This window comes from Mandrillus leucophaeus, unplaced genomic scaffold (genome assembly GCF_000951045.1).
Source record: "Mandrillus leucophaeus isolate KB7577 unplaced genomic scaffold, Mleu.le_1.0 Scaffold392, whole genome shotgun sequence".
Classification (NCBI taxonomy): domain Eukaryota; kingdom Metazoa; phylum Chordata; class Mammalia; order Primates; family Cercopithecidae; genus Mandrillus; species Mandrillus leucophaeus.
Window position 1 is genome coordinate 869089 of NW_012104165.1, and position 25050 is coordinate 894138.

General features: G+C 42.0%; 3 non-coding genes and 1 pseudogene across 3 annotated transcripts; 1 reads left to right on the forward strand and 3 right to left on the reverse strand.

Annotated features, from left to right (window-relative positions):
• The first annotated feature begins 5607 nt into the window (after nucleotides 1-5607).
• TRNAM-CAU lies at nucleotides 5608-5679 on the forward strand. The gene has a single exon. It is a non-coding gene; the product is annotated as a tRNA-Met (tRNA).
• A 2622-nt stretch (nucleotides 5680-8301) lies between these two features.
• LOC105547628 lies at nucleotides 8302-8791 on the reverse strand (annotated as a pseudogene).
• Nucleotides 8792-14528: 5737 nt separating this feature from the next.
• On the reverse strand, nucleotides 14529-14600 carry TRNAQ-CUG. Its single transcript has one exon. It is a non-coding gene; the product is annotated as a tRNA-Gln (tRNA).
• Nucleotides 14601-19056: 4456 nt separating this feature from the next.
• Nucleotides 19057-19128, reverse strand: TRNAQ-UUG. Its single transcript has one exon. It is a non-coding gene; the product is annotated as a tRNA-Gln (tRNA).
• Between the last annotated feature and the right edge of the window lie 5922 nt (nucleotides 19129-25050).

The following is a 25050-nucleotide window of genomic DNA, read 5'->3' on the forward strand; positions in this document are numbered from 1 at the left end:
AAAAAAAAAAAAAAAAAAGCAATTTTTCAAGTGTTAGTCTTGGCCCTTTTCCCCCTCTCAGTTTCCTATATAATACCTCACTATAATTCCTTGTTGGCCCTTCAGTTTTATACTATCTCCTCTCATATCTGCAGTCCAGAACTTGCCTGAGGCTATTCCTTATATCCTATTATCCTACTCAAGCATCTCTACTTGAGTTACCCTGTACCTTAAATTCAACATATTTGAAACTGAGTACTTAATTCCCCTACCCCCAAAAAGGATGGAAAAAAATGTTACCCTCTCACTATTGTTTTTTATTTCTCCGTTTATATATTGCTGCATTACAAACCACCAAGACCATAGTGGCTTAAAACAATAATAACATCATTTTGCTCCCTGATTTGCAGGGTCAGCTTGTCTTTTCTCCACATGGTGTCAGCTGGGGAATCCACTTCTGAGTTGGCTCACTTGTGTGGTTGGCAAAGTGGAAGTGGCTTTTGCATGGGAGCTCAGCCAGTGCCATGTACAAAGGGCTTTGGTTCTTCTCTGTGAATGTGGAAGACCTGATGGTACACAACCTAGGCTGCTGCACTGGTGTTTATTACCATCATTCACTGTGAATGAACAGTGGGAGGCGTGCATATCTTTCAGAACTGCACATTGATTCCTGGAGAGCGATCTTGGGTTGTAGGACTTTCAACTGCATGATTAGGGAAACACAAGCCATAGTGTAATGGGGCATGGGAAAAGGCATATTATGCTAACATTAGTCAAAAGAAAGCTTGGAGTAATTTTAATTTCAGACAATGTAGACTTCAGAGCAAAGAAAATTACCAGGAATAAAGAGTGGCATTATATAATAATAAAAGGGTCAATTCTTCAGGAAGATATAACAATCCTTAAAGTGTATATGTTTGTAATGGGCTAAACCGTGTGTCCCCCTGCCCGGCCCCCCACAAATTCGTATGTTGAAGTTCTAACCCCCAATATATCAGAATATGACCATGTTTGGTGACAGTCTTTATAGGAGTGATTAAAATGAGGTCATTAGAGTAGGCCCCTTCCTCCGTCTCCCCCTCTCCCATCCTTTTGGATTGGGGTCTCACCATTTTGACCTCATTTAACCTTAATTACCTCCTTAAATGCCCTATCTCCAAATACAGTCACGTTGAGATTAGGGGTTTGGCACAGGAATTTTGATGGACACAGTTCAGTCCACAACAACCCCCATCCCTAAGTTTCCTTAGCTTTAAAACAGATAACAACCGGCAAGACAACATAACATGAAGTGATTGGCAGACAATGTGGTGCAGCCTCCGGATGCTTAAGGCGATGAAAATATAATTACGTCTGTCTGCATAGGTTCGAACCTACCGGCTACAGTCCTGTCCTACGTTTTGACAGTTGTGAACCGCCCGCGGTGCATTTTCAGACGAGATCGGGCGCGTTCAGGGTGGTATGACCCTAGACGCGCGGTGCATTTTCAGCCTCCCTCCTGGCCTATACCCGTAGTGCACACACAAAGCAATCCTTAACCAACCTCATCCTGGCCTCTCGATTTGTAGAATCTTCGCTGAGGGGAGGAGGGCCTTACTCGTGATGTGTAGGAAGAGCAGCAACCAAAGGCTTACGTGAGAGTCACTTTTCAAAGCCATTTCCAAAGCACCTTTTCAGCAAACGAGAACCTGCTGGCGAGTTACCTGCTCGTGTCGCTCCTTCCCCGCAGTCTCCACCAGGCGGCGCGCCCCAGGAAGCCGGACGCCCGCTCCCGCAGGCCGCGTTTGTTTGTGCAAACTCAGCAAGGCCTGGCAGCCTTGGAAAGCAGGCCTTTAGCAAGCCGCGAAAACGCAGTTGGGTGCCAGGGTTACTCGTTGCATTTGTGGTAGGCAGAGCTTTCCTTCAAGCAGCCAGAGGAAAGCTCTCTGAGGGTGTGTAATTAGGGTACCGTAATTAGCATATAATTAGGTCTTGGGTAGGGCATGGGTCAAATCCAGCGCCATGTTGGACCCAAACGGTTTCAGACAGCTTAGCCCCCATCCTGTTTGTTAGGGTGTTATCAGCGCAAGCTCTTCCTTGTTCTTGTAGCTAATTTTAACAGCTCCTTTAGGAGGTGTTAGGAGCTTAGGAAAGCTCTCTGACTGCTTGGAGGAAAGCTCTGCCACCACTACAGCGCTAAGGATATCGCCCAAGCTCATTGCTAAATGTCTCTTGGGAAAAAGCTCCTCATGAAGCAGGTAAGACTGATTTGTAAATTAATGACCTGCAGGTCCCCACATGAACACGAGGAAAGGGACTTGCAAGGTAGTGGTGAAGAAACATCAGCAGGTCCATTTGGGGTTCTCATCGGGTATCTTTCCTGATGGTGAGATGGGAACTTGGGGCCCTGTTGTAATTCCAGATCTGGGAAACTGCTGATTCCTCCCTTTCCCCCAACTCTCCACACCATCTCCTCACCACTGTCTTTATGATAATTGGCCCATGGTGCATTAATTCTTTCCCAGTCTTGTCATTCAAACATTTATGTTTCCTGTAAGTACCATTAACAGCTTCTTCTGAACTGGTTTCTCTAAAAATTCTTCCTTTACCTTTCTTCCGAAGTGTCGGATCCTTTACCTTTTAAAAACGAAAGCTAGGTCTGGTGGCTCATGCCTAGCAAGACCTAATCTCTACCAAAAAAAAAAAAAAAAAAATTAACCAGGTGTGATGGTGTGGGCCTGTAGTCCTAGTTACTGGGGAGGCTGAGGTGGGAGGATCACTTAAGCCCAGGAGGTCAAGGTTATAGTGAGTTACAATCGTGCCACTGCACTGCAGCCTGGGTGACAGGGCAAGACCCTGTCCCCCCCCCCAAAAAAAAAGCATCCTGATAAACATAGACATGAAATTGAAACATACGGGTGAAGGATGACAGATCTATGCCTCAGTCTTCTCATCTGTAAGACAAAGACAGCCTCATCACTTTTAACGGAGGTGAGCAATAAGTGAGGTACACCACTGCATATTACATGGCAGATGCTCAGTCTCCTCCTTCCACTTCCTCACTGGTTTTCCTGTGAAGAAAGGAGGTCCATGCAACACAGACCTAAACCCCTTTGAGAGGAAAAGAGGGCATTTGGTAGAGGGGAGGGGAGGAGTCCTGGCTTGTGGGTATAAAAATGTTTTTCCACTCAGATTATTTTCTGAAAGAGGCTGAGATCAGGCACCTAGTTTGCAGCCTCCTGAGTCTCTGGAGGGTTCATGCTAGTGGAATGAGAGGGCGGGGGGAACAAGGAAAGTGATAAATCTCATCCCTATTTGATAGGAATGCTGGGTGGTCATAAGAGAAACATCAAGCAGTAATTTCACATATCAGCAAAAAAGGAGCTGTTAAAATTAGTTACAAGGACAAGGAAGAGCTTGGGCTGATAAGACCCTAACAAACAGGATGGGGGCTAAGCTGTCTGAAACCGTCTGGGTCCAACATGGCACTGGATTTGACCGATGCCCTACCCAAGACCTAATTATATGCTAATTACCATATGAAATTACACACCCGCCAAGGTGTCTCTTATACACCCAACATGGCACTGGATTTGACCCATGCCCTACCCAAGACCTAATTATATGCTAATTACCATATGAAATTACACACCCGCCAAGGCCCTGACAGATTGAGCCTGCTCATATTTAATATAAAAATGGGTGGCATCTCAATTTTATGAAATCTTCGCCTTTCCCCCAGAAAACCTCATGATTAGTCCACCCTCTAATTACAAGAGCCCATAAAAATAGAAAACTCAAACTCTGTTGGTCATGACTCGTTCTCACGAGCTCACCTGCACTTCCCTAAGTGTGTACTTTTGCTTAGCAATAAAAGCTTCTTGCCTTTGGCTTCATTCTGACTCCCCCCTGAATTCTTTCTTAGGAAGGTGTCAAGAACCTGGAAACTGGCTGGGGCTGGGGCTGGGGTCTCACTGGCTTCTGGAAACCCTTCTGGGCCCTCCGGCAACACCTGTAGTGTACGCAGCAATTCAGTGCTGTGATGCCTCGGTCCCAGACCTTTTCTGCACCAGGGACTGGTTTCATGGAAGACAATTTTTCCATAGACAGGGGTAGGGGGGAGTGGGGAATCATTTCAGGATGATTCAAATGCATTACATTTATTGTGCACTTTATTTCTATTATTACATTGTGATATATAATAATTATACAACTCACCATAATGTAGAATCAGAGGGAGCCCTGAACTTGTTTTCCTGCCTAGATGGTCCCATCTGGGGGTTATGGGAAACAGTGACAGATCATCAGGCATTAGATTCTCATAAGGAGTGGGAAACCTAGATCCCTCAAATGGGCAGTTTACAATTGGGTTAGAACTCCTATAAGAATCTAATGCCTCAGATGATCTGACAGGAGGTGGAGGTCAGGCTGTAATGAGAGTGATTGGGAGTAGCTGTAAATACAGATGAAACTTCACTGGCTCTCCTGCTGCTCACCTTCTGCTGTGTGGTCCGGTTTCTAACAGGCTACCAGGAGGAGGAGTACCGGGTCAGTGGCCCAGGGGTTGGGGATCCCTGCTGTGATAGTTAATACCCATGGCTCCAAATCTAGTGGCCCCAGGTCAGGTCCTAGTGGGACCTGGTTCATTTTTGCTAGTACCCATCTTGTCCACATGAACCATTCCAGCCAGTTTTCTCATGCTCTTATTCTGGAACATCTTCCTAACCCCAGTATATCTGCCTCAGTGTCTCAGCCTGTTTTTTTTTTTTTTTTTTTTTTTAGAGAAGGAAAAAACAAACAAACAAACGTAAATGAAATTGCTGGAGAGTAGTGGCCACCAATCCTATGCCTGACCTGGAACTGGAAACACAAGGCTTTCCTGAAGACAGAGAAACTCTGAAAAAACGGGAAAAGCAAGTCGGTGAAAAGAGCAAAAGAAAAGTTTCAGAAGGGACTTTGTTGACATAGCACAGGATGAAAGAGTATCAAAGGTCTCTGTTTGGGCCCTTGTCTGGGAAAGCCCACATTCGCTGAGTGAGAGAAAGCTGTTCGCAGACATAACACCAAAGGGTTAGAGTAGGAAGCCACTTTTCATGAATTCAACGGCGAGGATAGGGGTAGGGGTAAGGTGGAGCTGCTTGGGTACACCAGGTGCCCGGAAAGCTGCGAAGGGCATTAGGTCAATATGCAAAAATACTTCTAGGTCAATATGCAAAAATACTTATGATAGTTAATACCCATGTTGGGAAAGAAATTTTCTTGGGGACAGGAAACAAAGCCAACTGGCTAATATACTCTCTCTCTAAGGAGAGTAAGTCTGACTTAATGCCTTCCTCGATTCTCTCTAAGTAAGGGTTTGTGAGGGCTTTGCTCGACTTTCCCCTGTTTCTGCTCCTGAGCTCAAAGCAGCTCTTGAAGGAAAAAAAGTCATGTTTTGAAGCATGTTTGGTAGATTGGGAAAGGGCAACTCACCATTTGAAGGGGATTGTTGGAGTCAACTGGTTCTAGAGTGAGCTGATCTTAAGAGGCCAAGAGGAGAAAGGAAAAACCGGGAAAGAAAGAGTGAAAGAAAAATAGATGTAAAGCAGTGTGACAAAAATGGCTGATCACTTACATGATAAATAAGAAGAGTAGAAGTGGCGATTCACCAGCAGAGTGGCGCAGCGGAAGCGTGCTGGGCCCATAACCCAGAGGTCGATGGATCGAAACCATCCTCTGCTAAGGTGGTGGTTTTTTTTTTTTCCTTCCTGAGGAATTATCTTCCGCGGTTGTGGGGAGAAGATGGCCTCTGTCTCTCTCTCTCTCTATATATACATACACTTGATCTCTTAAAAGTCCTTTCAGAGGCTGTATCTCACTTTTAGATATGTGTTCAGCATTTTCCTTCTCCTTTCTCCAAATGTTTGCATAATTCCTTTCTCACTCATTTCAGAGGAAAGGCATATCTTACTTGGGAAGAAGAGGTGACAATTCCCATGTTAACTTCCAACAAACTACCTATCTTCCAGTGAATAGAAAATACACTGAGGTTGAATATAATTTTATATTTTCTCGCACACCAAGGCAAAACACTGTTACAGACTTTTGCCTGAGACCATTGGTTATTGTAAATCATTATTGTCTTTTTGCTTCTATGGGAACCTCCTGCTTCTTTTCCTCTTTTGTTCATTTCTATGCATTATTTATTAATTTCATTTCGTGTACTGTGAATTCTTCTCTAAAGCAATCTGTTACAATGGCCAAAAGACATCTTTTATACTCTCCTCCTTCCATACTTATGGAAACTAGACACATGGAATGTTATGAGAAAGAGAAGCAACAATGAAGTTAAATGTAAAATGGTTGATTCTACTTGGATAGATTAAAAAAAAAATGTAAATGGTAGAAAACATTGGGGTACATTTAAAGCATTATGTGAATCAGAATTCCATGGGCAAACTCAGAAGACCAATAATCTTTATTTTGTCTGCTTACCTTCTAGAAGCATTTTAACTAACTTTAAATGTCCAGGAAAGAGATTGGTTGAATAAACTGTAACATGAACTGAAAGAGGAAGCTCTATGGGGCTACAAAAGAGATATAATTTCTAGCAGATAGTGTTAAGTAAAGAAAGTGCAGATGAATATTATAGTAGGCTACCTTTTCTTCAAGAAGGAAGAGGAATTAGGAAAACATACACATACCTGTTTTTCTTTATGAAAAGAAAACATAGTGAAGATAAACTAGAAAACAGAGAATCTGGTTACCTAAAATGGCGGTAAGAGACTTGGGGGAAATAGAGTGCAAGGGATATGGGATGCCACTTCTCTGAGTTTACCTTTGTTATACCTTTAACTTCTGAAAGCGTGTGAATGTTTTACTTTTTTTTTTTTTTTTTAACAGAAGAGGTTCTCTGTGTGAACATGTTGACTAAATTCAAAAGGGTTATAAAAGGTTTTTTGCTGCTTTAAAATTTCTGAGTCATCATTTTGGCAAAATAAATAACTTATGGTAATCTGAATTCCCAAAATCAAACATCAATTTCAAAAATCTCTACCCTGGCATCTGGCTTTTTGAATACTTCAGCAGGCCTCTAAAGTGTCCAGAAAAGAGAGGTAAACAGGATTATTTGACATGTTTAGGTACATGGGATTGCCAAAATGATGCTCAATCTTCTTTAGGCTATATTTTTGTAACACTAATATATATTTCAAAATTGTATAGGATTTCTAAAATAGTATAAGCTATTAATTATAGTTATGTTAAGTTATTGTAAACTGCAGAAACAACGAAATTTTCTCGTATAAAGCTACTAACCCAAGTAAACAAAAAATTAATTAAATATCAAGAAAATAATTTCATGTTAAACCAGCTAATACGGAAGTTGTTTAAAATAGTTTATAACCAATGCTTGATGCCATATTCCTGGGAAAACAAAGTTCAGGTATATTTGGTCACATGGTTGGCCATTTAAACATTTTATAAAGGAATTTTATTCATTTGTTATTTTCTTTTTCTGTTTTTTTTTTCTTTTTAAATGGTTTTATTTTATGTGCAAATAATGAACAGATGTTATACCCATAAATTTTACTTTCCAAAAACAGGAGCTTTTTAAAATAAAATCATGTAATAACTTGTAAAAGACACTAGGATTCCTCTGCTTCTAGATCATTGCTACGTTAGAAAAATAAAGTGTATTCCACCAGGAATCACAGATTAGAACTGAGTATTCTCCAAACCGGAAATTCTAGAGTGCAGTGTCACTCCAGGCAAAGATTATTCAGTTCTCATCCCCAACATCCACAACTACCTATCAGAAGGGTTAAACCAGGTCAAAACAGTCCAGCATAATTAGGTGTCATTAAACAATGTCATTATGCTCTTCTAAGATGCAACTAAACCAAAACAGGAAATACTAAAATCAAAGTAACATTTGACACTGTCATACAAATTGTTAGTTCCTTGTTGTAGCCCCCCTTCTATAACATTAATAAAGGGAATATTTTACTGCAAAGAATATTTTATTTTATACATCACTAGCCATGAATTGTTGCCATTAGTTATTATACAAATGCTGCCTCGTGTCATTATCCAAATGGCATAACCATTTTGCATCCACAATTCACTTCTATAGTTAGAAGTAGAATTTTCCTGATTTACATATGTACATGTGTCAGTGAAGATTTAACACTGAGATGCAACATTCGTAATATCTGGTGTTTTGCAGATGGCAATGTAGGAAAGATACGTTTTAATCACTTTTCATTTAAGTGCCCTTATGTAAAAAATAAACTAATAATTTAGCAGTTCCAAGTCTGTAAAGGACATTTTCAAATGTACATGAAAGAAATGGTTACAGAGATTTTAAGAAGTATCTTCCGTGTCTACATCCTCTTGTAACTGCTGTACCATTTTCTCTTCCAACTGCTTCCCTTTGCCTGCAAGAGGGGCTTGAATAAGATGGGTGTTTGCTTGACTTCTTCGATATCCTAAACTTTCTGTAGCTCTTTATTTTTATTCAATCTGTTCATTATAAATTTAGCTGAGCATTTCTGTTTGATCTCTTCAACTCTCTTCATTGCATCAATAGTTTTATTCCATAGCTCTTGCTGGTATTTGATAGGTTCATTTCTACGTTTTTCAAATTCAAATGAATTATCCACTGTAAGCTCTTTACCAGCTGCTTTCTGGAATGCTTTGATCCACCTAACTTGGCGAGATTGCACTTCTTTTTAAGGTGTTTATGACATTTAGATTTACAAAATCTGAACACCTTGCAATCATTGTGGATGAACATCATGCCGTGACCAGGGTAGATGGGCCCTGAACAGAAATAACACTTCTCGATACACATGTTGAACCTGCATGGGTCCCCACCAACCAAACACCAAGCTTGAGAGCTCATTTGTTATTTTCAGTGCGTGTTTTCTGGTTGTATAAAAGGTTTCCTATGCAAGAGGGCTGATGTTGTAACAGTAGATTATTATGCTACAGTGTATTTTCAACAGGTAAAGAAAGCTTTTTATGGTTTGAATCTTCTAGAAGCATCAGAGAAAGACTGTTCTTGCCATTCACACTACAACAAAACTTTGGGACCTTGAACTTTGAGTTCATAATCTCACAACTGAGAAGGGTCCCTCCAAGCTCTCGGAGCTGTGTACCCACTGGAAACCTTAAGATAAAACTAACCAGAGAAATTTCTCCCAAGAAGAGGATGACATCCTTAATGTGAACAGCTTTTCTCAAGTTCACAGTTTTAGATTTCTACTGTCATGAAACTTATCTTTGAATATTTTTTTCTTGCTCATGCCTCTACAAAAAATAGAAGTGGAAAAGGTGTCTGTTATGGGCACTTATGGTGTATGCTCTTATTTGTGAAGGAGTTTATAGCCAGCTTTTTACATGGATAAACTTATACTTTGATAGATAAAAGATGAAGGCCCAATGTAGGTAAGAAACTTTCAAGGTACATGCTTTGCCTCATAATCAAAAACAAAACATTGGTTCACACCTCTTAACCCACATCATGGGTTAAAGAGAACATTGCCGGAAGGCCTTCACTCTTCTAAAAAGACATCATTTGTTAGGTCCTTTTCCCATGGTTTAAAGTAAAAGAAGCAAGCAATGATTAGAAATATATCCCTCACAATAGGTCTTATAGCAGATTCTACTGTGAAAGCTATAGTTACACAATAGACTCTAAATTCTCTTGTGAAAGTTATGACAGAATTGACTAAACAGAGAAGTATCTATGCAGCTGCCGGCACTTGTGGCCTATGGAGAAATACATCAAATGAAGATTACGTGGAAATTCAGTGGTAGAGGATTGACAAAGAAATTGCTCAGTCAAGTGGATAAACTCTTCATCTAGCTGATCCTTTGATCTATTTGATTTTAGGAGGTTTGGTTTATGGGGACCTTGGGTGAGCAGCACACTCCAAACTCTTGGTATCATCCTCCCAATAGTCATAATAATACTCTCCCTGGTGCACTGTATTCCCTCAAAGGTTTTAAATGCTTGTATGCAGGCATCTCTAGAATGTCAAATGGTCTTTCTTCAACTGGAATAATAAGAGCTGAAGGAAATATGCAACCATGAGGCCCCTTAACCTATGAATGATATACTGAGACCAGAAGCCCAAAATGATGGTAACTGAGAGTGGCGCTAAGGCCCCAAGTTTTGGTTACACTGTCACCTAACTGAGAACCTGACCAAAAAGGGGAAACTTTTTTAACAAAATTCTGGGAGGCCATTGTTTCGGACTAGGCTTATGCACTAGGCCCCAACAAACCAAACCAAACCAAACCAAAATGGAGTCACTTCTGCTAAGACTTTAAGGAAACACATAGATTCTAGAACAAACCAGGTTTTGTTTTTTCTCCTGCAAATCTCTATAACAAACATTTCTGAGAGCATAGATATCCACCCCTGAAGTTCCCATTAAATATTTTAACCAAATTCATTTCCTCTTGCTTAGAGACCACCAAGCTTCAGATGATCATGAAACAAAGGTTCCAGCCAGCTCCATGTGAAGACACCACCCCGGCCATCAAGAAGCTACCCTCCACTAGACAGAACAGGGACAGAGTTCCATGATCCCCAATAGGTAGGGGCTACACCCCAAGGTAGCATGAAGCAGTTACAGAAAAAAGACCATCAGTCCCTCTGCCTCCCATAAAGATTTATGGGGATCACATCTCTCAGGGAGGAGATGAGACAGGAAAATAAGGTCTGGAGGAGGGAACATAAGGCCAGTTTATACTTCAGCTATAACAGGAAATATCCTTTCCATAGGGCACATGCTGTAAATGACTTTGTAACTTTGCCTCATCTTCTCTGTTTACATAGGACTTCCAAAATAACAAATAGAATTCTCCAGGGGGTAAACTCCCAAAAATTCTGTAACTGGGGCCTTTGAGCCGCTGTTCAGGCCCACTCCCACACTGTGGAGTGTACTTTCATTTTCAGTAAAACCCTTTATTTCTTCATTGCTTTGTTTGTGCATTTTTGTCCAATTCTTCATTTGAGATGCCAGAACCTGGACACCCTCCACCATTACCAGTTACCTAAAATGGTGTTAAGAGACTTGGGGGAAATGGAGTGCAAGGAATATGGGAGGCCACTTCTCTGAGTTCACCTTTTGTTAGGCCTTTAACTTTTGAAAGCGTATGAATATTTTACCTTTTTTTTTTTTTTTGAGACAGAGTCTGACTCTGTCACCCAGGCTGGAGTGCAGTGGAGCGATATGGGCTCACTGCAACCTCCCCCTCTCAGGTTCAAATGATTCTCCTGCCTCAACCTCCAGAACAGCTGGGATTACAGGCACGTGCCACATCACCCGACTAGTTTTTGTATTTTTAATACAGATGAGGTTTCACCATACTGGCCAGGTTGGTCTCAAACTCCTGACCTCAGGCGATCTACCCACCTCAGCCTCCCAAAGTGCTGGGATTACAGGCATGAGCCACCGCACCCGGCCAATCTACATTTTCAAAAACTAATATTAAGGATGGGGAGTGGAGAAAACTAAGGTTGAAAGCAAGTTAAAGCAAATGAACTCAATTTTATTCCATATTATGACTACATGGAAAGGAAAAGAACATAATTTGTGGACAGGGCATTTGACAGTACACCTTCACTCTTTGGCCAAGAGAGTGAGGATGGTAGGGGGACAGGGGTGTGTGTATGGAGAAATGCAAACAAATCTTTAACTCTATTTATTTATTTGGTTAGTTGTTACAACTACCTACTGAATCTCTTTTAATGGATAATTTTTGTTAGTAGATGGGCAAAGCAATCCCAAAACTATCGTACATGTATTATATGATAGAGCAAGTGAGTAAATATGCTAATCTTGTTGGAATTAGGGGTTTCAATGTGGGAAAAGGGACACATAAAAATATAGAATGGGAGAATGTAAGAAAGAATCCTGAAGAGACTAATGGATAGAAATGGGAGGTATGGATGTGAGCTCATGATTTTTTTTTTTTTTTTTTTTTTTGTTTTGAGAGAGAGTATCTGTCACCTAGGCTGGAGTGCAGTGGCACAATCTCGGCTCACTGCAACCCCCGCCTCCCAGGTTCAAGCGATTCTCCTGCCTCAGCCTCCCCAGTAGCTGGAATTACAGGTGCATGCCGCCACGCTCACCTAATTTTTTGTATTTTAGTAGAGACGAGGTTTCACCGTGTTGCCCAGGCTGGTCTCGTGCTCCTGAGCTGAGGTGATCCATCCGCCTTGGCGTCCCAAAGTGCTGAGATTAAAGGCATAAGCCACCTCGCCCAGCCGAGCTCATGATTTCTAAAATATGTGTATGTACTTGTATGGGCATGAATACATGCAAATATGTGTGTATATGCACATGCACATGTGTAAGTACATATGATTATATGTGTATACATACACATGTATTTCCTAGGTTTTTCCATTAAAAGGACCAAGAAGCAGATATCATAGAAGCAGTTAGTACACTAAGCCCCCGGGTATTCCTCTCTAATACTCTTCCCCACTGAAAGAAATCAGGAAATTACTGAGAAATGACTGAATTTTGGGCTGGGGCAGGGTAGATGCAGATTAAGTCTGGAACAACTTGTTACGCAGAAAATAAGAACATGTTCAAAAGAATGATTGTGGCACTTTGGGGGGCCGAGGCAGGTGGATCACGAGGTCAGGAGATCGTGACTATACTGGTCAACATGGTGAAACCCCGTCTCAACTAAAAATACAAAAAAAAAAAAAAAAAAATTAGCCGGGCCTGGTGGCGTGAGCCTGTAATCCCATCTACTTGGGGGGCGTGAACCAGGGAGGCGGAGATTGTAGTGAGCCAGGATCACACCACTGCACTCCAGCCTTGCGACAGAGTGAGACTCCGTCTCATTCCAAAAAAAAAAAAAAGAATGATGGTAGCAAGCTACAAGGATCCAGAAGCCCCTCGAAGGGTTTTCCACTATGAGCAGGTATAGGCACAAAGGCCCAGGGAGCTGGGAGGCCAAACAAAGGTTGACAAATCCAGTTTCTCAGAAAGAAACATTTAATAAGGACTTACAAACAGAAGGCACATCTCAGGCTGCAGCCCCAGAGGGTGGATCCTACACTTGCCCTGCAGAAAGTATCCTTTCTATGCAAGCTTTTAGGGTAAAACATGAACAACTGATCACACCTCAGACTGTCTTGCAAAACCCATGGCCACTGGGGAAGTTAAATAAGCATCTTTATGAGGGGTTATTCATGCTATGTACATTGTTTTTGACCTTGCCGCAGAATGCCTTGGTATGCAGGAGTCAAATATTGGTCGTTATGACTGTTTTGCTTCAAGATGGCTTTACTCTTGCAAGGCAAAGGCTATTTTCCCAAAAAGGGGCTCTCCCTAATTAAATATGGGTAAAGTTGAACACCAATATAATTAAGGACAATAATGAGTTATAAACCACTGGGGGAAAAAGATGTTGTGAGTCCATATCAATGATAGACATTTAAGTAAAATAGAGAAAAGGGAGGACTCTTGCTTAAAACAGAATGTTGTGTGCAGACTAGCAAATAAGTAGGGAAGGCTCCAGGGAGCACTTTCAACTTTGATGATGCTCCCCTAACCTGCTGCATCTCTACCCTCAGTCCTCACACTTGACTTCCAAGCATGAGCTACGGTGAATTTTTTTTTCTGCCCAAACTCCATGTTCTCCTCCTTTTCATTTTCTACCCACAACACTCTTTAGCCCTCTCCTCTGCCCTCACTTTACTTGCTTTACTTCAGTGCTTATTCCTCTGATCTCAACTTAGACTTTAGTGAGACTTCTCTGGCTTCCATGATCTCAGCTTAGCTGCCTCCATCTATGATTCCTCAGCACCCAAATTGCTGTCATCATAACACCACATGTTTTAGTTTCTTTTTGATATCTCCCTCTTACCCTCTAGCAAGTTCCCCCAGTGCAGGGACCAGTCTTGAGATCTTGTTCCCTTTAGAGTCCCCATTGCTTAACACAGTGCCTGGTTCAGGATAACAGTTCATCAACACTTTGCTGGGGATAAGACTTTCACCTAGTTATGGTCTTCACCAGAACCCAGGATGGCTCAGTTTTACCTTTTGCCCCAAGGCTGTCTGTATATTTGAAAATATACTTAGCATAATTTTATTTAACAGTTGAAAATGTGCGTAAATTCTTTTTCTATCTTTAAAAGATATTTCTATTCCACATCTGCCATAGAATTTTAAACCCACTCTATTACACGTTTATGCTTAAAGGCCAACTGATCACACCATCATAACATTCTGAAACAGATTTAAAATTGATATATAATTTTTAGTCATTACCAGTAATTATCTGTATTTTAAGTGTTTTTCCTCCGGTTTTAGTTGTTTTTAAATTTAATGGTGGTAGTATGCAATCAATAAAAAATGAGTGTATAATGTTTAAGTACTTATAAATACATAAAAATAAAATTGTGTTGAAAATATATCATTAAACAAAAGAGATAAAACTTCCCACACCCGTTAAACTCATGTGTTTGTGAGTAAGAGCTCTGGGAAAGAATGAGAAGGCTGTGTAGAAATTGCATGATTGTTTCTTCACATGACAGAAACTTAAAATCCAACGCTAGGTCCCACCGAGATTTGAACTCGGATCGCTGGATTCAGAGTCCAGAGTGCTGACCATTACACCATGGGGCCAATCTGCTATGATTTACCTCTTCCTTTCTAAAGTCTGATTTGGTTTTCCAATGTCGGCACACATTACCCTTTGCACCCCAGACCTTTTCTTCCAAGGGGTTCAGAAACTTGGTGCCCCCTCGGGCCTCTGTTTCTGCACTGGAAAAAAAGTGAAGTTGTCGAACAAAACCGAGCCCTTACCGTGTGCCAGGTTTTGTGACTAGTGTTTTGTATTGTTACCTCATGAAACGCTCACAGAACCCTGGTGAGATGCGAACTATTGTCGTTATTTTACAGGTGAGGAGCCTGTGAGAGACCTGAGATCTTTCATTCTGCTTTGTTATCAGATCCTATTGCTTCACAAAAATCGTCGTTTATTAGGGTGGTGTATGGAGCTTTTGAGGACGTGCATGGAAAGATTTCCCAAAGTCGCAGAGGAGACGTTGGTGTTTACGGAAAACTGAAATAAGTGAACTTGCAAGACGAGACTGGAGGAAAATCCCAGCATTCCTGGGAGCTCAACTGAGGGGGCGAAGGGAAGGGGGAAAGCCCCTCGGGAGTTTCCCAGGACAGCGCGCGGCCCCACGGGCCTCCTACTGCCGGCTCACCAACCAGAAATATACGCAGGGGAGACTCCCAAACGGACACAAAAAAGATTCTCCACCCCTGCTTCGCCTAGCCCCTTTTTCGCACATACACGGGAGCCCGTACTGTGAAAATCCACCCCCTACACCACAGCTGATTGCTGTGATGGGTCTCTGGAGATGTTCTCAGTCGGCCCTACCCTAGCATCTTTATAAACGCCTCCTGGTGGCTTTTAGCTGACTAGGAGCGCCACGATATTCAGTACACATTTAGAAGCGAGTGTTTCAGCAATTTCCTTAATAGTAGAGAGGAATTCAGCTCTGCTCCAAGTAGTTTAACCTGGATTCGACGCCTGTTCAAGGAGAGCGTGCTTAGTGCAAATTGAATCTAATAGTTTGCAGGTTGGGGCTGGTTTCCGGGACTTCAGATTTTTAAACGGACACACGGACACGCTGGAAGTGGTCTTCGAGGACCGCAGGCGCCCTCTTGTGGATGATAAGGAGCACCGCCCCCACCCCCCAGCCCCCGACGCCAAACAAACAAGAAAACCACAACCCAGTAACTCTCCCTGCAAATAATACAGACTTCTTTTATCAGGATTCCTGCTGGATTTCTTTGCAACGGAATTTTTGCAACTGGCTGTCATTAGGCAAAATCTTTAAATTCAGTGTTTTCTGGAAAGCTGGGTTGGGAGTGTTCCTCAGTCCTAGACTAGGTCTGTGAGAAACAAATTCACCGTCCAAACACAAAGAATGAACTCAGAGACCCGGAGAACAGCAAAAGTGAGAGTTTAACGACGGTCTTGAAAGATCGGTTGTCTGATGAGCAGGCACACCCAGCACACTTTGAACAACTAATTTATGCCCTAGTGCGCAGGTCCCTCCCCGGGTTCCTCATAGGGTGAGTACTATGGGGTCACAACCTTCCCAGATGTCGCCTATAGATTGTTGAGTAGAGGCTTTAGGCGTTCCTTTAGGGTTGTCTTGCTGCATTTTTGTTGCAGCCCACAAAGAATTCCAATCCTAGTTAGCTCAGGGGCTCTTCAAGTATTTGACTCATGACCTAAGTAGCTGGGCAGGCTGATAAGAACGGACAAAATGAGCTATTTTGCAGACTAGTAAACTTTCATCTTAGACTGAACTTTGGTTCGAGTGAGGGCAACTAAGAGGCGGCGGGAAAGAGAGAGGGGCCGACAAGCAGGCATCGCTATTCAAGCAGGGGCCTCGTATATCCTGTTTCTTCTGTATTTTGCTTACCTAAGAAGATTTAAGGCACTTTGTCTTAGAAATGGACCACTGTATACATTATTTCCTTCAGGTCCAGGATGGTCAAGGACAGTCCCGTTTGCACAGAGGTGGCAGGAAACTCTCAGGAGAGAGGGTAAAAATCCTCCAAGGCAGATTCCAAACTTTCAAACCGTGATGGAGACAAGAAAAGTTCCTTAAAACAAAACAAAACATAAAAAAGTCCTTACAAAGAGGATGATTTCAAACCTGAGTGGAGAAATTTCCATAGATTTCTTGCCCCTCTACATAACCAGCCAGACAGGAATATACTAGTTCAATCACAAGTTCCAATGCGAAAGAGGAAAATAGTTCCAATTGTTTTTTTGTTTTGTTTTGTTTTGTTTTTGTTTTTGTTTTTCTGAGACAACCTTCCTCTGTCACCCAGGCTGGAGTGCAGTGACGTGATCTTGGCTCACTGCGTTGCAACCTCCGTCGCCCGGGTTCAAGCGATTCTTGTGCCTCAGCCTCCCAAGTAGCTGGAATTACAGACGTGTGCCACCACACCCAGCTAATTTTTGTATTTTTAGTAGAGACAGGGTTTCATTATGTTGGCCAGGTTGGTCTCGAACTCCTGACCTCAAGTGATCCACTGGCCTTGGCCTCCCAAAATGTTGGGATTACAGATATGAGCCATTGAACCCCGTCCCAATGTTCTTGACCTTGTGGGGTTCCTGATAGGTTAAAAAAAAAAGAAAAAGTGCACCACGTGTAGTACGGTGCCTGTGTCTTGAGCAGTGACTTCTGGGTTAGCATAAAGAATACATCTGTGCTTTTCCTGTGCTATCTCCCATAGCCTTCTCAGACTGTCATTCTCAGACCAACTGTGATGAGAGCAGCAAATTGAAACTCTATTGAGCATGGTGAGAGTAAGTGCTGGGTTCAGAGGTTACTGTCTTCTCCCTGTATTCTCAGAAAGGACGCAGGATTTATCAGCTTAAATCTTTGCTTTTTGGTAGCAATAAAAAATCTTCAATTTAATCCAGAATGTTTAGTTACTACCTTCCTGAGGCTAGGCTGGTGTCAGGCCCTGGGCTCCCTACAACCGGTAAGTACCCAAACTAGGCATGTATGGACTTCTGGACCACTGGCCAAGAATGTAGTGAAAGGAACCTTCCGTCCAAGGTGAATTATCTTCCAAAAACGTGAAAAATATAGTGATCTAATCATATACCTCCCATCCCTACTTTAGCTATTAACTGAAAGCCCTCATTAAGACACTGTCATAATTAAAATTCATCCCAGGGAGACTTCTGCTCCAGTCTTGGGCGAAGACTTGTTCTTAGAGTGGATGTAGACTTGGGATCAGTGAAGGAAAAAGAGTGAAAAGAAACTTGTGAAGAAGCAGAGCAGAAAGATGTGCAACCAAATGGAGACAGGCTACCCTGGGTTCCAGGATAATCAAATCACATTAGATAAAAGTTTATGCACTCAGCAAGTATTTTTGAACTCCTAACATGAGCCAGGCACAATGAAACTGAGAAATGAAAGGTGAAAAAGACCACAGTATTGATCTCTCCCCTAGGAGAACTTGCTGTCTAGAGTAAGAGGGAGAGCTTATTAAATGAGAATTAAATTATGAGGTGGTGTGAGAAGGAGATTTAGGGTGTTGAAGAGACATAGATGGGCATGTAAGCTCCTGTAAAGGGAGTTCAGTGAAGGCGTCAGTAAGAAGGTTTGGAAGGTCTAAGTTAACATTTGAAGAATGAGTAAAAGAACTAGCTCTCATAACATGACGGTAGAGGGGAGGACAAAAATGTTTTGCAGGTACAAAATGAGAAGAGAGGGAAAAATTAAAGAATAGAAATAATTTTACCATGGCTGGTGACTAGAAGCTAATTTTGGGCTCTGTGTGTGACAGGAATGGTGATGGATGAGGCTGGAGATGTGTGCAAGTTAGGGCAGCAATCATGCAAATGTAAAAAGCTGTCTCAAGCAAAAGGGAAAGGACTTGTGTGACAGTCTCTAAGATGACAGCAAGGGCTGTGCGCTGATGAGCTGCTACCAGCAGTTTGAACAGTACCATGCCTATCAACTTAAAGTGCAGAGGCTTTACCAAAAGAAAGAACTTAAGAAATTTGCAACCAGGATAGGATGAGGTGGCCTGACCATTTGCTAATCCATTACACTTTTCATGTGTGGGCTTGAATCCCATCCTCACTGAAAGCGTTCCATGGAAAGAGTGAAGCCTGGAGGGAGAACAGTACCACTACAAGTTTGTTGACCTCAAATCAGGTATTTATTGCTTCTCACGTCAGACACTTTTTTTTCCAGTGATAGAGTAATGTGGTCATTCTTTTAAAAACAGGCGTTTATTTATTATGCACACATACATTCCTTTCTAGGAATCAAGACATGGGGAGACATTTCAGACAGGTGCCTCTCCCCCATACGCGTCTGGGCACAGGTTACAGAACTGGGGAGTTGTTCCTGGTAGTGTTGATAGTGCACATGGGCTTGCTTCCACAGGTGGTCTCACACTTCTGAGGACTAACATAGATACTACTGCTAAGCAGATACTATGAACGTATGGTGGACTGGATTACGAGGAAGCACTCTAGTTTTGAGAGAAAGATAACTGGGAGGAGTGAAAAAAGAAACAGCCAAGAAGGTCCCACCGAGATTTGAACTCGGATCGCTGGATTCAAAGTCCAGAGTGCTAACCATTACACCATGGGGCCACACATGAACCTGTTTGACGAGCTTCTCTTCTGACAAGTATTTATCCCTGAGTCACTAGCTCTTAACTGCTAAATATAAAACAATGGGCTTTTAAACAAAACTGTACTGCCCTCTACAGGAGTATTTTGGAAATGCTTGGGTGTTTTGCTTGTTTCAATGATTACGGTACAACTGCCTTTCACAGGTCAGAACCAGAGATGCTGGAAATCTTGCAATGCTCAGGACAATACTGCATAAAGAATTAACCATAGGAGTGCACAATTTTTGCAAAACGACCTTGGATCTTTCATCTAGGTTTTCTGGGGCCTTTTCTAACAGTAAAATCCGTGCTCCCATGCTTGTTTGTACTCTCCCACTGAATCATCCTCTCACATACAATTGCAATGCTGTGTAGGACCTTGCTAGGGTTTTGACTTTTATTCTGAAATGAGAAGTCACAGCTTCTGGTTCGATGTCCTGAGAGACTCACCTTCAGAATCTTGAGCTACTCTATGACAAGTCTGACCACTCTGAAGCCACCATACTGTTAGGTAACTCAGGCCACACATGTAGATGCTCTGGCTGGTAGTCCCAGTGCCACAGTCAGCATCATTTACCAGCTGTATGAGTGAAGAGGCTTCCAAATGATCCCAGTCCTCAGTGGTTATCCCAAGAATCGCCCTAAACTGGTGAGTTTATACCTGATGCTTCAGACATCTTGGAGCAGAGGTAGCAATCCCTGCTGTGCTTTGTCCAATTTCCTGACCACAGAATCCATGAATATAATATGCTTGTTTTATGCCATCAAGTTTGGGGCTAGCTTGTTATGCAGTAATAATAACCAGAATAACTCCAGAAACAGGAATTGTACCTATCTACTGTGAAAAGAAAATAAATCTCAGGACCCCAAATCACTAAAATAAAGGGAAAAGTCAAGATGGGAACTGTGACAGGCAAACCTGCCTCCCATTTTATTCCTAAATAAGATAGCTACAAAGTTTTTTTTTTTTTGTCTTGTTTTGTTTTTCTGCTTTTGTTTTTGTTTTTGTTTTTTTGTTTTTAAGCTACATACCTCCCTCTCAATTTGCCCACAAAGAAATTCTTTGTGGACCTCAAGATCTTTACCCTAAAACAGTTCTGTTGAATTTCACCCTGGCAATGGAAGTTCATAGCTTATCTTCACAGAGGCAGGACAGAAAGTCATCCCTCTGTTCACCTGAGACAAATGCATATCCGATTGCTTCTTCTGCCCTATTGTTTATGTAAAAATGTAGATTCACTAAGAGGACTAAGGAATAAGTGATTATTTCTCTATCCGTCCTCACATGTAAATTGTGTATTAAGGGAAAGGCTAATCAGAGACTCGAAAGAATGCAACCTTTTGTCTCTTATCTACCTATGACCTGGAACCTTCCCCCTACCCCACATTTTGAGTTGTCCCTTTCCAGACTGAACCAATGTACATCTTACACATATTGACTGAAGTCTCATGTCTCCCTGTATAAAACCAAACTGTGCCCCTACCACCTTGGGCACATGTTGTCAGGAGCCCCTGAGGCTGTGTCACGGACGTGTCCTTAACTTTGGCAAAATAAACTTTCTAAATTGATTGACACTGGTTTCAGATACTTTGGGTTCACACTACTCTCTGTGTTGCCCAACAAGCCTGTCTCGTATTTTTTGCCACCATAAATAATGCCTTAGTGAATATCGGTGTTCATGTTTCCTTTGTTACGTATCTTCAAAAATGGTGTTTACAAAATTGTTGGCCTGGGAGTCTGAAAGAGTGGGATAAAATGTGGAAAAGTAAAAAACTTTAAGTAGATGATTAGAGATAAGAAAATCCCCCCAAAGATACCCTCTATGTGCTATGTACTGTTATCATAGGAAGCAACAATGAGACATTTGTTGGGTATCATTCACTCAGTATGCATTTCAGGCACTGGTCTTGGTGATGGGGTATGGCTGAGAACAAGACTCCTTTATTAGAATTTATCCCTTTATGCATCATTGTACAAGAATATCATTTGCTTTCCTAGATCTAGATCTTAGCAGGGGCAGAAACACTTTCTCTTTCTTATTTTGTGGTGCATTTTTTCAGCAGCTATTTAGAAAACGTGCAGGTTTTTGAGGCTAAGAGCAAAAAAGGTGGACGATGAAGCTCAAAACTTCTTACCCACCCCATGGCTCTCTTTGCTCCAACCACTATGGCCTAACCTGCTGTTCCCAGAACATGCTAAGCAGAGGCCTGCCTCTGGTACTTTGCACTCATAGTTCCTTCTGCCCCAAACAGCTTCCCCCAGATAGCAATACTCTCTCACTACTTTATGCCAATGACAGTTCAATGAGACCTCATTTGTATACCCTCCTTAAAAATGTAATCTCCAGTTCCCTGTCCCCTTTCCTGCTGTGTTTTTATCTAAACCACTTTTCAAGGTGATGACATGTTATGGAATTTAATCCCACCTCAAAGTACCACAAGAACAGGAATTTTAGCAGGCTATTTTCACCATGTATTCTCAATGCAAATATATTTTCTCTCATATATTAAGTGCTCAATAAATGTTTTTGGTTAAGTAAATTAATTTCTGTTAAGTTGGCTGATGGGGTCATATATAGGTAAAATTACTGGCTCTACAGTGATTTTCCTCACTTATAAATATAATTTGCAGTAATTGCCATATTATTCTTTTCCTCTTAATGCATGGTGATAATTATTTCCCTGTTACGTATGTCTTTTTTGTTTGTTTGTTTGTTTGTTTGAGACAGAGCCTCGCTCTGTTGTCCAGGCTGGAGTTCAGTGGCGCAATCTTGGCTCACTGCAACCTCTGCCTCCTGGGTTCAAGTGATTCTCCTGCCTTAGCCTCCGGAGTAGGATTACAGGCATATGCCACCATGCCCAGCTAACTTTTGTAATTTTCATAGAGATGGGGTTTTACCATGTTGACCAGGCTGGTATTGAACTCCTGACCTGAAGTGATCTGCCCACCTTGGCCTCCCAAAGTACTGGGATTACAGGCGTCAGCCATCACACCTGCCCTACATATATCTTATTGTCTTAATCATACAACTTCCTGATAAAACGAGGCTGATTTTCACCACTATTTTGCTGATAAGGAAACTGGTATAATGAGTGTCACTGACTTGTTTGTGATCACACAGTGGCCAAAATGGCATTTGTTTCTTTGTGGTGATCTCACAAAGGTCAAGATGACCTTAAATCCTCAGTTTTGGCTGTTTTTGTTTTGTTTTGTTTTGTTTTGTTTTAAACCAAGGAACCAGGTTCTAGCTCCTATGTTTGTTCATTGCATGGAGAGGAACAGGAAGATCTGGAGGCCACTGAATGGGAGGTTAGATCCATTTATTTGGTTAAGCCTGTAGGTTTTCTCATCTCCTTTCCTTCCTGCAGCACAATTCTCTTAAATGGCAGAATCTTATTTTAAAATTCTCAGTCTGTAGTCTTCTTGTCCATACAGAAAATGAGATTCCAGGTCAACACATTTGATAGTCTGAACTGTGCTAACTGCTCCAATATTTGAGTACATCTTTTGGGGCTGTGGGAATTTAGTGTTGTAGGCGTCAAGTGGGGTTCGTTCCCAGAATTTGGAAAGACTATAGAAATACAACCTGGTTGGCCAGGTGCGGTGACTCATGCCTGTAACCCCACCAATTTGGGAGGTTGAGGCGGGTGGATCACCTGATGTCAGGAGTTCGAGACGAGCCTGGCCAACATGGTGAAACCCCATCTCTACTAAAAATTTTTCAAAAAGTAGGCATAAGTTTTAAAATTTAAAAGTTTTTAAATTTTTAGAAAACTAGGCCTGTAATTCCAGCTACTTGGGATACTCAGGAGGCTGAAGCAGGAGAATCTCTTGAACCCGAGAAGTAGAGGTTGCAATGAGCCGAGATCACACCATTGCACTCCAGGGCAACAGAGTAAGACTCATCTCAAAAAAAAAAAAAAAAAAAAAAAAAAGAAGAAGAAATATAACCTGGCCATAATATAAGCATAAATAAAATAGATGACATTCTCTCAAAGCTTTTCTTAGCCTCTTATGTTTCTCAGATATTAAATAATTGAATAATTGGCCCAGGCGCGGTGGCTCACGCCTGTAATCCTATCATTTTGGGAGGCCGAGGCGGGCGGATTATCTGAGGTCAGGAGTTTAAGACCAGCCCCGCCAACATGGTGAAACTCTATCTCTACTAAAAATACAAAAAAGTAGCCGGGTGCAGTGGCACGCACCTGTAATCCCAGCTACTCGGGAGGCTGAAGCAGGAGAATCTCTTGAACCTGGGAGGCAGAGGTTGCAGGGATCGTGCCACTGCACTCCAGCCTGGGCAACAGATCTCAAAAAAAAAAAAAGAAAAAAGAAAAAAGAAATAGTCAAATGCAAAATAATACAAAGTAAAATTGCAGCAATTTAATGACAGATATTGAAGCCGCCTTTGCAAAATTATGACTGAGACAGTGAAAGAGATGGAGTTTAACCAACTCCATCTTGCTTCTAACCTCCAAGCTATCCTCGTTCATTACTAGGTGTAGGCTGAACTAACTTTGGGAGAAACTTAGTTTGTAGTTTATAGTTTAAGTAAAGATGGTAACAGCCCTTTCCCAAAGCAGACCTCCTTCTTGCCTTGGGACTGGATTGCCTTTGTAGGACTAACATTAGCCACAAGATTAGAAACTACAGTTTAGGAGTCATGCAACTGGAGGCCACCAGATTCTGACCCTCCCTAACTGCTCCTAAAATCAGTGCTTGAGATTTTTTGCAGACCCTGCACTGGATGGGTCAGATAGCACCACCCAGATCTATTAACTGGCTTATCTGATCTTGTGGCCCTAACCCAGGAACTGACTCAGCACAAGAAGAGAGCTTCAACTCCCTATGATTTCATCTCTGACCATTCAGCACTCCTGGCTCACTGGCTTCTCCCCCGCTCCCGCCGCCCTCCACCAAGTTATCCTTAAAAATTCTGCTTCCCAAATGCCCGGGGAGACTGATTTGAGTAATAAAACTCCAGTCTCCTGCACAGCCAGCTCTGTGTGAATTACTCTTTCTCTCTTGCAATTCCCCTGTCTTCATGAATCAGCTCTGTCTAGGCAGCAGGCAAGGTTAACCCCTTGGGCAGTTACAATATGTACATGGGAAAGTGGTTGGCCTGCTTGGAATCGGAACAAAGGCAAACTGAGCATGATGATTGTTAATGAGTTGTAGCCCAAAACCAACCAAGGAAGGACTATTAGTTCATGCTAGATTGCCAGCGTGGCTGTTTAAGACAAAAGTAAGAGAGACAAGTTTTAATCCCATTCAAAATTATGAAACGGTTCCTTAGTAACCAGGCTGTTTCATTTACTTTGATTCGTTACTTACTAAAGCAATTTCTGATTAACAATTTATGGTCAGTTCTAAGTCTAGGCACATCTTCCACTATAATTGACACAATGAGTTCTAGCTTTACTATTTTCTTATAAGTTTTGTTATTGTGAATATATCCCTCAGATGCAAACATCCCAATAAAATCTCTGCTTGAAAAGGCCAGGTGCAGTGGCTCACGCCTGTAATCCCATCACTTTGAGAGGCCGAGGCAGACAGATCACCTGAGCTCAGGAGTTTGAGATCAGCCTGGCCAACATGGTGAAACCCCATCTCTACTAAAAATACAAAAATTAGCTGGGCATGGTGGTGTGCACCTGTACTCCCAGCTACTTGGGAGACTGAGGCATGAGAATCGCTTGAACCTGGGAGGCAGAGGTAGCAGTGAGCCGGGATTGCAGCACTGCACTCCAGCCTGGGTGACAGAGCGAGACTCCATCTCAAATAAATAAATAAATAAATAAATAAATAAATAAAATCCCCGCTTGAAGTATTCCATCAGTATATCCAGGTTATAACAACCGAGGCTCATGGAAACATTGCAGAGGAAGACAGGCTAGGGAG